We start from the raw sequence: 13,621 nt of genomic DNA on the forward strand, positions 1-13,621 counted from the left end.
CCCAAGATGACAGTGAATATTTTTTTTCTCAACCTCTTCCCCATTTATCTCAAAACATACAGGTGGGTGTTCCCTTTCCCTTCGAGTAAATACAATATTTTTAGTTTTCTTAGAGTTAAATTGAACAGCCCACGATTTTGCCCAATTTGAGATAACATCCAAGTCATCAGTCAAAGAAGCAGCTGGGTCAATATGCGCAATTGTTATTCCATAGGCCGTAATGATAACGTTTTCTTCTGTTGCTCAGCCCATATCGTAAACTTGTATATGTATGATGGCTTGTTTCGAAGCTGAGACATTTTTACATATGTGGTTAAATTTTCGGGGTACGAAGTGTGATTCATTTTTCCGTAATTTAGCAAACCCCGAGTATCCTTTTGCGATGTCGCTCCTCATGGTAAAAAATCCCAATTTTAACACAATAAGTTCTTTGAAATTTTAATACTTTGAACACATTTCATAGCTCCATGGTTTTTACACATTTATTCTGTGTTCCCTTATTTTCTAAATTAACACTAATGGTTCAGCTCAGTCATTTGTTTATCATAGCAATGTGTCAAATATCACTACACAGAGATTTTTTGTTTACACGTGACTTTTGTGTTCCTCATTTCAAGGCGCATTAGGGGTATTGTCCCATATTGAAATCCATAGTTCTGATTTTTCCAAATATTTTTAGGCGATCTTCATCGGTATGACATTCTGAATAAATCTGTGTATATTTGTCCATTTCTGAAAAAAAATAAAGTCGTTTCAGCACTATATGGCAATGACACTTTTATCGCTATATTCATTTATTTTTAATACAACGTGTATGGATAATTAATTTCTTCCAGTATACCTTTACTAGTCAAAACAAGGACAAAACTTCTGATGTTAACCTTAAATTACAATACACAGACCCTATTAAAGCATTCTATAACATTTTCTTGTGTCTTAAAGTGCATTTTGACAGAGACATTATGCAAAAATGTAGATTTCATAAAAAAAAAAAACACCAAAATAACTATTCTTACTAGTGGACATCCGGTATATAATACTGTGGAAACCCCTCAAAACTACTGGGAAAGTCATTCTTATCATGTAATTAGAGTGCAATGAAGTGCAAATTTTCAAAACTTGTCCATTCACATAATTCTATTTGAGAAAAAAAGGCTTTTTACATGTATTTCAGTGAAAGCCCTTTATCAGTGAGAAATCCACATGAGGTATTAAAGGAAACATTGTGACATCACACGTATTATAGCGTCATTAAATAATGACAGATCAAAATAGTGCTAAATAGAGTTTGCAGTGTTACATGAGAATCAGTTGCCGCAAGATTTAACTCGAAATGTTGAGTCGAAAAGATCAGTAACCAAGCCTTTTCATTTAATAGCAAGACCATAGCAACAGTTTTCATATAAGCATATTTCTAACATACTGACTGTAATTTCATTTGCACAAATACCATAAATAAATAATTTAGAGCTTACCTAATAAATCAAAATGCTTACCAGTTATTCAGGACCTTTTAAAACCTTTAGTTTGTCATCTCATATTTAAAAGTAATGATATGTCTGGAACTGAAATAAGACAAAAAAATTAACTCAAACTGTGTTATCATTTAATTTAAATACATAAGTATTGAGAGAGAAAAATCTAATTCTTGAAAGTTTTATCACAAAGAAAGAAAAATGCTTCTCCCTTGTGGCTTAGCCACCTTCATTTAAACTGTTTATATTAGAAGCAATGAGAAGTAGCTAACTAGCTTAATACATGTAGTTGAATAGCAATATTGTTTTCAAGAAGGTTTGACCCTCCCCCTTTTTCACTGAGAAATGACAATATCTTGTGTTTTGCTCGTGTGCATTAACAATAGTAATTCGTGATTTTCTTAATAAATGTACATGTTTTTTTTCTGTTTATTTGCATATGATATCTACTGACCAGGGTCAAATCATTGGATAAAAGCACATGTATAATGTATCTCACTTTACTCGTGTGAAGTGTGTTATCTCCCTTGATTATCAGCTATTCCTGTAGACCAGAGTGATAATTGCACAACAAAGACTATATTGTGTCATGTTTACTTACAATTTATTTATATTACATGTAAGTTTTTTCTTGCCTTTTTCAATTGAATAAACAATTCATTTCGAATCTCTCGGGGGTAAACAAAGTTAAGATTGTGCCTAAAAAAAGTGTTCAGCCCCGTGCCAGTAATGCATTTAAAAGTGAAAATTTTATTGAATTTTTGCTGTTCTTTACCAATAATATTTATTTGAAATCATTTATGATAACTAGGTATAAATAAAAAACTACTAACCATCATTTTAACAATTTTCTGTGGTGTACAAGGTGAAATTAGCTTAAGATATCTCTGGATCCTCTCTTACAAGATGGGTCAATATGCGCAATTGTTATTCCATAGGCCGTAATGATAACGTTTTCTTCTGTTGCTCAGCCCATATCGTAAACTTGTATATGTATGATGGCTTGTTTCGAAGCTGAGACATTTTTACATATGTGGTTAAATTTTCGGGGTACGAAGTGTGATTCATTTTTCCGTAATTTAGCAAACCCCGAGTATCCTTTTGCGATGTCGCTCCTCATGGTAAAAAATCCCAATTTTAACACAATAAGTTCTTTGAAATTTTAATACTTTGAACACATTTCATAGCTCCATGGTTTTTACACATTTATTCTGTGTTCCCTTATTTTCTAAATTAACACTAATGGTTCAGCTCAGTCATTTGTTTATCATAGCAATGTGTCAAATATCACTACACAGAGATTTTTTGTTTACACGTGACTTTTGTGTTCCTCATTTCAAGGCGCATTAGGGGTATTGTCCCATATTGAAATCCATAGTTCTGATTTTTCCAAATATTTTTAGGCGATCTTCATCGGTATGACATTCTGAATAAATCTGTGTATATTTGTCCATTTCTGAAAAAAAATAAAGTCGTTTCAGCACTATATGGCAATGACACTTTTATCGCTATATTCATTTATTTTTAATACAACGTGTATGGATAATTAATTTCTTCCAGTATACCTTTACTAGTCAAAACAAGGACAAAACTTCTGATGTTAACCTTAAATTACAATACACAGACCCTATTAAAGCATTCTATAACATTTTCTTGTGTCTTAAAGTGCATTTTGACAGAGACATTATGCAAAAATGTAGATTTCATAAAAAAAAAAAACACCAAAATAACTATTCTTACTAGTGGACATCCGGTATATAATACTGTGGAAACCCCTCAAAACTACTGGGAAAGTCATTCTTATCATGTAATTAGAGTGCAATGAAGTGCAAATTTTCAAAACTTGTCCATTCACATAATTCTATTTGAGAAAAAAAGGCTTTTTACATGTATTTCAGTGAAAGCCCTTTATCAGTGAGAAATCCACATGAGGTATTAAAGGAAACATTGTGACATCACACGTATTATAGCGTCATTAAATAATGACAGATCAAAATAGTGCTAAATAGAGTTTGCAGTGTTACATGAGAATCAGTTGCCGCAAGATTTAACTCGAAATGTTGAGTCGAAAAGATCAGTAACCAAGCCTTTTCATTTAATAGCAAGACCATAGCAACAGTTTTCATATAAGCATATTTCTAACATACTGACTGTAATTTCATTTGCACAAATACCATAAATAAATAATTTAGAGCTTACCTAATAAATCAAAATGCTTACCAGTTATTCAGGACCTTTTAAAACCTTTAGTTTGTCATCTCATATTTAAAAGTAATGATATGTCTGGAACTGAAATAAGACAAAAAAATTAACTCAAACTGTGTTATCATTTAATTTAAATACATAAGTATTGAGAGAGAAAAATCTAATTCTTGAAAGTTTTATCACAAAGAAAGAAAAATGCTTCTCCCTTGTGGCTTAGCCACCTTCATTTAAACTGTTTATATTAGAAGCAATGAGAAGTAGCTAACTAGCTTAATACATGTAGTTGAATAGCAATATTGTTTTCAAGAAGGTTTGACCCTCCCCCTTTTTCACTGAGAAATGACAATATCTTGTGTTTTGCTCGTGTGCATTAACAATAGTAATTCGTGATTTTCTTAATAAATGTACATGTTTTTTTTCTGTTTATTTGCATATGATATCTACTGACCAGGGTCAAATCATTGGATAAAAGCACATGTATAATGTATCTCACTTTACTCGTGTGAAGTGTGTTATCTCCCTTGATTATCAGCTATTCCTGTAGACCAGAGTGATAATTGCACAACAAAGACTATATTGTGTCATGTTTACTTACAATTTATTTATATTACATGTAAGTTTTTTCTTGCCTTTTTCAATTGAATAAACAATTCATTTCGAATCTCTCGGGGGTAAACAAAGTTAAGATTGTGCCTAAAAAAAGTGTTCAGCCCCGTGCCAGTAATGCATTTAAAAGTGAAAATTTTATTGAATTTTTGCTGTTCTTTACCAATAATATTTATTTGAAATCATTTATGATAACTAGGTATAAATAAAAAACTACTAACCATCATTTTAACAATTTTCTGTGGTGTACAAGGTGAAATTAGCTTAAGATATCTCTGGATCCTCTCTTACAAGATGGGTCAATATGCGCAATTGTTATTCCATAGGCCGTAATGATAACGTTTTCTTCTGTTGCTCAGCCCATATCGTAAACTTGTATATGTATGATGGCTTGTTTCGAAGCTGAGACATTTTTACATATGTGGTTAAATTTTCGGGGTACGAAGTGTGATTCATTTTTCCGTAATTTAGCAAACCCCGAGTATCCTTTTGCGATGTCGCTCCTCATGGTAAAAAATCCCAATTTTAACACAATAAGTTCTTTGAAATTTTAATACTTTGAACACATTTCATAGCTCCATGGTTTTTACACATTTATTCTGTGTTCCCTTATTTTCTAAATTAACACTAATGGTTCAGCTCAGTCATTTGTTTATCATAGCAATGTGTCAAATATCACTACACAGAGATTTTTTGTTTACACGTGACTTTTGTGTTCCTCATTTCAAGGCGCATTAGGGGTATTGTCCCATATTGAAATCCATAGTTCTGATTTTTCCAAATATTTTTAGGCGATCTTCATCGGTATGACATTCTGAATAAATCTGTGTATATTTGTCCATTTCTGAAAAAAAATAAAGTCGTTTCAGCACTATATGGCAATGACACTTTTATCGCTATATTCATTTATTTTTAATACAACGTGTATGGATAATTAATTTCTTCCAGTATACCTTTACTAGTCAAAACAAGGACAAAACTTCTGATGTTAACCTTAAATTACAATACACAGACCCTATTAAAGCATTCTATAACATTTTCTTGTGTCTTAAAGTGCATTTTGACAGAGACATTATGCAAAAATGTAGATTTCATAAAAAAAAAAAACACCAAAATAACTATTCTTACTAGTGGACATCCGGTATATAATACTGTGGAAACCCCTCAAAACTACTGGGAAAGTCATTCTTATCATGTAATTAGAGTGCAATGAAGTGCAAATTTTCAAAACTTGTCCATTCACATAATTCTATTTGAGAAAAAAAGGCTTTTTACATGTATTTCAGTGAAAGCCCTTTATCAGTGAGAAATCCACATGAGGTATTAAAGGAAACATTGTGACATCACACGTATTATAGCGTCATTAAATAATGACAGATCAAAATAGTGCTAAATAGAGTTTGCAGTGTTACATGAGAATCAGTTGCCGCAAGATTTAACTCGAAATGTTGAGTCGAAAAGATCAGTAACCAAGCCTTTTCATTTAATAGCAAGACCATAGCAACAGTTTTCATATAAGCATATTTCTAACATACTGACTGTAATTTCATTTGCACAAATACCATAAATAAATAATTTAGAGCTTACCTAATAAATCAAAATGCTTACCAGTTATTCAGGACCTTTTAAAACCTTTAGTTTGTCATCTCATATTTAAAAGTAATGATATGTCTGGAACTGAAATAAGACAAAAAAATTAACTCAAACTGTGTTATCATTTAATTTAAATACATAAGTATTGAGAGAGAAAAATCTAATTCTTGAAAGTTTTATCACAAAGAAAGAAAAATGCTTCTCCCTTGTGGCTTAGCCACCTTCATTTAAACTGTTTATATTAGAAGCAATGAGAAGTAGCTAACTAGCTTAATACATGTAGTTGAATAGCAATATTGTTTTCAAGAAGGTTTGACCCTCCCCCTTTTTCACTGAGAAATGACAATATCTTGTGTTTTGCTCGTGTGCATTAACAATAGTAATTCGTGATTTTCTTAATAAATGTACATGTTTTTTTTTCTGTTTATTTGCATATGATATCTACTGACCAGGGTCAAATCATTGGATAAAAGCACATGTATAATGTATCTCACTTTACTCGTGTGAAGTGTGTTATCTCCCTTGATTATCAGCTATTCCTGTAGACCAGAGTGATAATTGCACAACAAAGACTATATTGTGTCATGTTTACTTACAATTTATTTATATTACATGTAAGTTTTTTCTTGCCTTTTTCAATTGAATAAACAATTCATTTCGAATCTCTCGGGGGTAAACAAAGTTAAGATTGTGCCTAAAAAAAGTGTTCAGCCCCGTGCCAGTAATGCATTTAAAAGTGAAAATTTTATTGAATTTTTGCTGTTCTTTACCAATAATATTTATTTGAAATCATTTATGATAACTAGGTATAAATAAAAAACTACTAACCATCATTTTAACAATTTTCTGTGGTGTACAAGGTGAAATTAGCTTAAGATATCTCTGGATCCTCTCTTACAAGATGGGTCAATATGCGCAATTGTTATTCCATAGGCCGTAATGATAACGTTTTCTTCTGTTGCTCAGCCCATATCGTAAACTTGTATATGTATGATGGCTTGTTTCGAAGCTGAGACATTTTTACATATGTGGTTAAATTTTCGGGGTACGAAGTGTGATTCATTTTTCCGTAATTTAGCAAACCCCGAGTATCCTTTTGCGATGTCGCTCCTCATGGTAAAAAATCCCAATTTTAACACAATAAGTTCTTTGAAATTTTAATACTTTGAACACATTTCATAGCTCCATGGTTTTTACACATTTATTCTGTGTTCCCTTATTTTCTAAATTAACACTAATGGTTCAGCTCAGTCATTTGTTTATCATAGCAATGTGTCAAATATCACTACACAGAGATTTTTTGTTTACACGTGACTTTTGTGTTCCTCATTTCAAGGCGCATTAGGGGTATTGTCCCATATTGAAATCCATAGTTCTGATTTTTCCAAATATTTTTAGGCGATCTTCATCGGTATGACATTCTGAATAAATCTGTGTATATTTGTCCATTTCTGAAAAAAAATAAAGTCGTTTCAGCACTATATGGCAATGACACTTTTATCGCTATATTCATTTATTTTTAATACAACGTGTATGGATAATTAATTTCTTCCAGTATACCTTTACTAGTCAAAACAAGGACAAAACTTCTGATGTTAACCTTAAATTACAATACACAGACCCTATTAAAGCATTCTATAACATTTTCTTGTGTCTTAAAGTGCATTTTGACAGAGACATTATGCAAAAATGTAGATTTCATAAAAAAAAAAAACACCAAAATAACTATTCTTACTAGTGGACATCCGGTATATAATACTGTGGAAACCCCTCAAAACTACTGGGAAAGTCATTCTTATCATGTAATTAGAGTGCAATGAAGTGCAAATTTTCAAAACTTGTCCATTCACATAATTCTATTTGAGAAAAAAAGGCTTTTTACATGTATTTCAGTGAAAGCCCTTTATCAGTGAGAAATCCACATGAGGTATTAAAGGAAACATTGTGACATCACACGTATTATAGCGTCATTAAATAATGACAGATCAAAATAGTGCTAAATAGAGTTTGCAGTGTTACATGAGAATCAGTTGCCGCAAGATTTAACTCGAAATGTTGAGTCGAAAAGATCAGTAACCAAGCCTTTTCATTTAATAGCAAGACCATAGCAACAGTTTTCATATAAGCATATTTCTAACATACTGACTGTAATTTCATTTGCACAAATACCATAAATAAATAATTTAGAGCTTACCTAATAAATCAAAATGCTTACCAGTTATTCAGGACCTTTTAAAACCTTTAGTTTGTCATCTCATATTTAAAAGTAATGATATGTCTGGAACTGAAATAAGACAAAAAAATTAACTCAAACTGTGTTATCATTTAATTTAAATACATAAGTATTGAGAGAGAAAAATCTAATTCTTGAAAGTTTTATCACAAAGAAAGAAAAATGCTTCTCCCTTGTGGCTTAGCCACCTTCATTTAAACTGTTTATATTAGAAGCAATGAGAAGTAGCTAACTAGCTTAATACATGTAGTTGAATAGCAATATTGTTTTCAAGAAGGTTTGACCCTCCCCCTTTTTCACTGAGAAATGACAATATCTTGTGTTTTGCTCGTGTGCATTAACAATAGTAATTCGTGATTTTCTTAATAAATGTACATGTTTTTTTTTCTGTTTATTTGCATATGATATCTACTGACCAGGGTCAAATCATTGGATAAAAGCACATGTATAATGTATCTCACTTTACTCGTGTGAAGTGTGTTATCTCCCTTGATTATCAGCTATTCCTGTAGACCAGAGTGATAATTGCACAACAAAGACTATATTGTGTCATGTTTACTTACAATTTATTTATATTACATGTAAGTTTTTTCTTGCCTTTTTCAATTGAATAAACAATTCATTTCGAATCTCTCGGGGGTAAACAAAGTTAAGATTGTGCCTAAAAAAAGTGTTCAGCCCCGTGCCAGTAATGCATTTAAAAGTGAAAATTTTATTGAATTTTTGCTGTTCTTTACCAATAATATTTATTTGAAATCATTTATGATAACTAGGTATAAATAAAAAACTACTAACCATCATTTTAACAATTTTCTGTGGTGTACAAGGTGAAATTAGCTTAAGATATCTCTGGATCCTCTCTTACAAGATGGGTCAATATGCGCAATTGTTATTCCATAGGCCGTAATGATAACGTTTTCTTCTGTTGCTCAGCCCATATCGTAAACTTGTATATGTATGATGGCTTGTTTCGAAGCTGAGACATTTTTACATATGTGGTTAAATTTTCGGGGTACGAAGTGTGATTCATTTTTCCGTAATTTAGCAAACCCCGAGTATCCTTTTGCGATGTCGCTCCTCATGGTAAAAAATCCCAATTTTAACACAATAAGTTCTTTGAAATTTTAATACTTTGAACACATTTCATAGCTCCATGGTTTTTACACATTTATTCTGTGTTCCCTTATTTTCTAAATTAACACTAATGGTTCAGCTCAGTCATTTGTTTATCATAGCAATGTGTCAAATATCACTACACAGAGATTTTTTGTTTACACGTGACTTTTGTGTTCCTCATTTCAAGGCGCATTAGGGGTATTGTCCCCATATTGAAATCCATAGTTCTGATTTTTCCAAATATTTTTAGGCGATCTTCATCGGTATGACATTCTGAATAAATCTGTGTATATTTGTCCATTTCTGAAAAAAAATAAAGTCGTTTCAGCACTATATGGCAATGACACTTTTATCGCTATATTCATTTATTTTTAATACAACGTGTATGGATAATTAATTTCTTCCAGTATACCTTTACTAGTCAAAACAAGGACAAAACTTCTGATGTTAACCTTAAATTACAATACACAGACCCTATTAAAGCATTCTATAACATTTTCTTGTGTCTTAAAGTGCATTTTGACAGAGACATTATGCAAAAATGTAGATTTCATAAAAAAAAAAAACACCAAAATAACTATTCTTACTAGTGGACATCCGGTATATAATACTGTGGAAACCCCTCAAAACTACTGGGAAAGTCATTCTTATCATGTAATTAGAGTGCAATGAAGTGCAAATTTTCAAAACTTGTCCATTCACATAATTCTATTTGAGAAAAAAAGGCTTTTTACATGTATTTCAGTGAAAGCCCTTTATCAGTGAGAAATCCACATGAGGTATTAAAGGAAACATTGTGACATCACACGTATTATAGCGTCATTAAATAATGACAGATCAAAATAGTGCTAAATAGAGTTTGCAGTGTTACATGAGAATCAGTTGCCGCAAGATTTAACTCGAAATGTTGAGTCGAAAAGATCAGTAACCAAGCCTTTTCATTTAATAGCAAGACCATAGCAACAGTTTTCATATAAGCATATTTCTAACATACTGACTGTAATTTCATTTGCACAAATACCATAAATAAATAATTTAGAGCTTACCTAATAAATCAAAATGCTTACCAGTTATTCAGGACCTTTTAAAACCTTTAGTTTGTCATCTCATATTTAAAAGTAATGATATGTCTGGAACTGAAATAAGACAAAAAAATTAACTCAAACTGTGTTATCATTTAATTTAAATACATAAGTATTGAGAGAGAAAAATCTAATTCTTGAAAGTTTTATCACAAAGAAAGAAAAATGCTTCTCCCTTGTGGCTTAGCCACCTTCATTTAAACTGTTTATATTAGAAGCAATGAGAAGTAGCTAACTAGCTTAATACATGTAGTTGAATAGCAATATTGTTTTCAAGAAGGTTTGACCCTCCCCCTTTTTCACTGAGAAATGACAATATCTTGTGTTTTGCTCGTGTGCATTAACAATAGTAATTCGTGATTTTCTTAATAAATGTACATGTTTTTTTTCTGTTTATTTGCATATGATATCTACTGACCAGGGTCAAATCATTGGATAAAAGCACATGTATAATGTATCTCACTTTACTCGTGTGAAGTGTGTTATCTCCCTTGATTATCAGCTATTCCTGTAGACCAGAGTGATAATTGCACAACAAAGACTATATTGTGTCATGTTTACTTACAATTTATTTATATTACATGTAAGTTTTTTCTTGCCTTTTTCAATTGAATAAACAATTCATTTCGAATCTCTCGGGGGTAAACAAAGTTAAGATTGTGCCTAAAAAAAGTGTTCAGCCCCGTGCCAGTAATGCATTTAAAAGTGAAAATTTTATTGAATTTTTGCTGTTCTTTACCAATAATATTTATTTGAAATCATTTATGATAACTAGGTATAAATAAAAAACTACTAACCATCATTTTAACAATTTTCTGTGGTGTACAAGGTGAAATTAGCTTAAGATATCTCTGGATCCTCTCTTACAAGATGGGTCAATATGCGCAATTGTTATTCCATAGGCCGTAATGATAACGTTTTCTTCTGTTGCTCAGCCCATATCGTAAACTTGTATATGTATGATGGCTTGTTTCGAAGCTGAGACATTTTTACATATGTGGTTAAATTTTCGGGGTACGAAGTGTGATTCATTTTTCCGTAATTTAGCAAACCCCGAGTATCCTTTTGCGATGTCGCTCCTCATGGTAAAAAATCCAATTTTAACACAATAAGTTCTTTGAAATTTTAATACTTTGAACACATTTCATAGCTCCATGGTTTTTACACATTTATTCTGTGTTCCCTTATTTTCTAAATTAACACTAATGGTTCAGCTCAGTCATTTGTTTATCATAGCAATGTGTCAAATATCACTACACAGAGATTTTTTGTTTACACGTGACTTTTGTGTTCCTCATTTCAAGGCGCATTAGGGGTATTGTCCCATATTGAAATCCATAGTTCTGATTTTTCCAAATATTTTTAGGCGATCTTCATCGGTATGACATTCTGAATAAATCTGTGTATATTTGTCCATTTCTGAAAAAAAATAAAGTCGTTTCAGCACTATATGGCAATGACACTTTTATCGCTATATTCATTTATTTTTAATACAACGTGTATGGATAATTAATTTCTTCCAGTATACCTTTACTAGTCAAAACAAGGACAAAACTTCTGATGTTAACCTTAAATTACAATACACAGACCCTATTAAAGCATTCTATAACATTTTCTTGTGTCTTAAAGTGCATTTTGACAGAGACATTATGCAAAAATGTAGATTTCATAAAAAAAAAAACACCAAAATAACTATTCTTACTAGTGGACATCCGGTATATAATACTGTGGAAACCCCTCAAAACTACTGGGAAAGTCATTCTTATCATGTAATTAGAGTGCAATGAAGTGCAAATTTTCAAAACTTGTCCATTCACATAATTCTATTTGAGAAAAAAAGGCTTTTTACATGTATTTCAGTGAAAGCCCTTTATCAGTGAGAAATCCACATGAGGTATTAAAGGAAACATTGTGACATCACACGTATTATAGCGTCATTAAATAATGACAGATCAAAATAGTGCTAAATAGAGTTTGCAGTGTTACATGAGAATCAGTTGCCGCAAGATTTAACTCGAAATGTTGAGTCGAAAAGATCAGTAACCAAGCCTTTTCATTTAATAGCAAGACCATAGCAACAGTTTTTCATATAAGCATATTTCTAACATACTGACTGTAATTTCATTTGCACAAATACCATAAATAAATAATTTAGAGCTTACCTAATAAATCAAAATGCTTACCAGTTATTCAGGACCTTTTAAAACCTTTAGTTTGTCATCTCATATTTAAAAGTAATGATATGTCTGGAACTGAAATAAGACAAAAAAATTAACTCAAACTGTGTTATCATTTAATTTAAATACATAAGTATTGAGAGAGAAAAAATCTAATTCTTGAAAGTTTTATCACAAAGAAAGAAAAATGCTTCTCCCTTGTGGCTTAGCCACCTTCATTTAAACTGTTTATATTAGAAGCAATGAGAAGTAGCTAACTAGCTTAATACATGTAGTTGAATAGCAATATTGTTTTCAAGAAGGTTTGACCCTCCCCCTTTTTCACTGAGAAATGACAATATCTTGTGTTTTGCTCGTGTGCATTAACAATAGTAATTCGTGATTTTCTTAATAAATGTACATGTTTTTTTTTCTGTTTATTTGCATATGATATCTACTGACCAGGGTCAAATCATTGGATAAAAGCACATGTATAATGTATCTCACTTTACTCGTGTGAAGTGTGTTATCTCCCTTGATTATCAGCTATTCCTGTAGACCAGAGTGATAATTGCACAACAAAGACTATATTGTGTCATGTTTACTTACAATTTATTTATATTACATGTAAGTTTTTTCTTGCCTTTTTCAATTGAATAAACAATTCATTTCGAATCTCTCGGGGGTAAACAAAGTTAAGATTGTGCCTAAAAAAAGTGTTCAGCCCCGTGCCAGTAATGCATTTAAAAGTGAAAATTTTATTGAATTTTTGCTGTTCTTTACCAATAATATTTATTTGAAATCATTTATGATAACTAGGTATAAATAAAAAACTACTAACCATCATTTTAACAATTTTCTGTGGTGTACAAGGTGAAATTAGCTTAAGATATCTCTGGATCCTCTCTTACAAGATGGGTCAATATTGCGCAATTGTTATTCCATAGGCCGTAATGATAACGTTTTCTTCTGTTGCTCAGCCCATATCGTAAACTTGTATATGTATGATGGCTTGTTTCGAAGCTGAGACATTTTTACATATGTGGTTAAATTTTCGGGGTACGAAGTGTGATTCATTTTTCCGTAATTTAGCAAACCCCGAGTATCCTTTTGCGATGTCGCTCCTCATGGTAAAAAATCCCAATTTTAACACAA

At 31.5% G+C, this 13,621-nt stretch overlaps 2 long non-coding RNA genes across 2 annotated transcripts; both read right to left on the reverse strand.

Moving 5' to 3' along the window:
* Positions 1 to 190: 190 nt before the first annotated feature.
* Positions 191 to 9,389, reverse strand: LOC134701713 (uncharacterized). Its single transcript, XR_010104183.1, has 9 exons — positions 8,908 to 9,389; positions 8,095 to 8,163; positions 6,708 to 7,330; positions 5,895 to 5,963; positions 4,508 to 5,130; positions 3,696 to 3,764; positions 2,309 to 2,931; positions 1,497 to 1,565; positions 191 to 732 (listed from the first exon to the last, which is right to left on the reverse strand). It is a non-coding gene; the product is annotated as an uncharacterized LOC134701713 (long non-coding RNA).
* A 45-nt stretch (positions 9,390 to 9,434) lies between these two features.
* LOC134701717 (uncharacterized) lies at positions 9,435 to 13,391 on the reverse strand. The gene is made up of 5 exons (XR_010104184.1): positions 13,308 to 13,391; positions 12,494 to 12,562; positions 11,108 to 11,729; positions 10,296 to 10,364; positions 9,435 to 9,531 (listed from the first exon to the last, which is right to left on the reverse strand). It is a non-coding gene; the product is annotated as an uncharacterized LOC134701717 (long non-coding RNA).
* Positions 13,392 to 13,621: the final 230 nt, after the last annotated feature.

Source organism: Mytilus trossulus, unplaced genomic scaffold (assembly GCF_036588685.1).
Source record: "Mytilus trossulus isolate FHL-02 unplaced genomic scaffold, PNRI_Mtr1.1.1.hap1 h1tg000261l__unscaffolded, whole genome shotgun sequence".
NCBI classification, from domain to species: Eukaryota; Metazoa; Mollusca; class Bivalvia; order Mytilida; family Mytilidae; genus Mytilus; species Mytilus trossulus.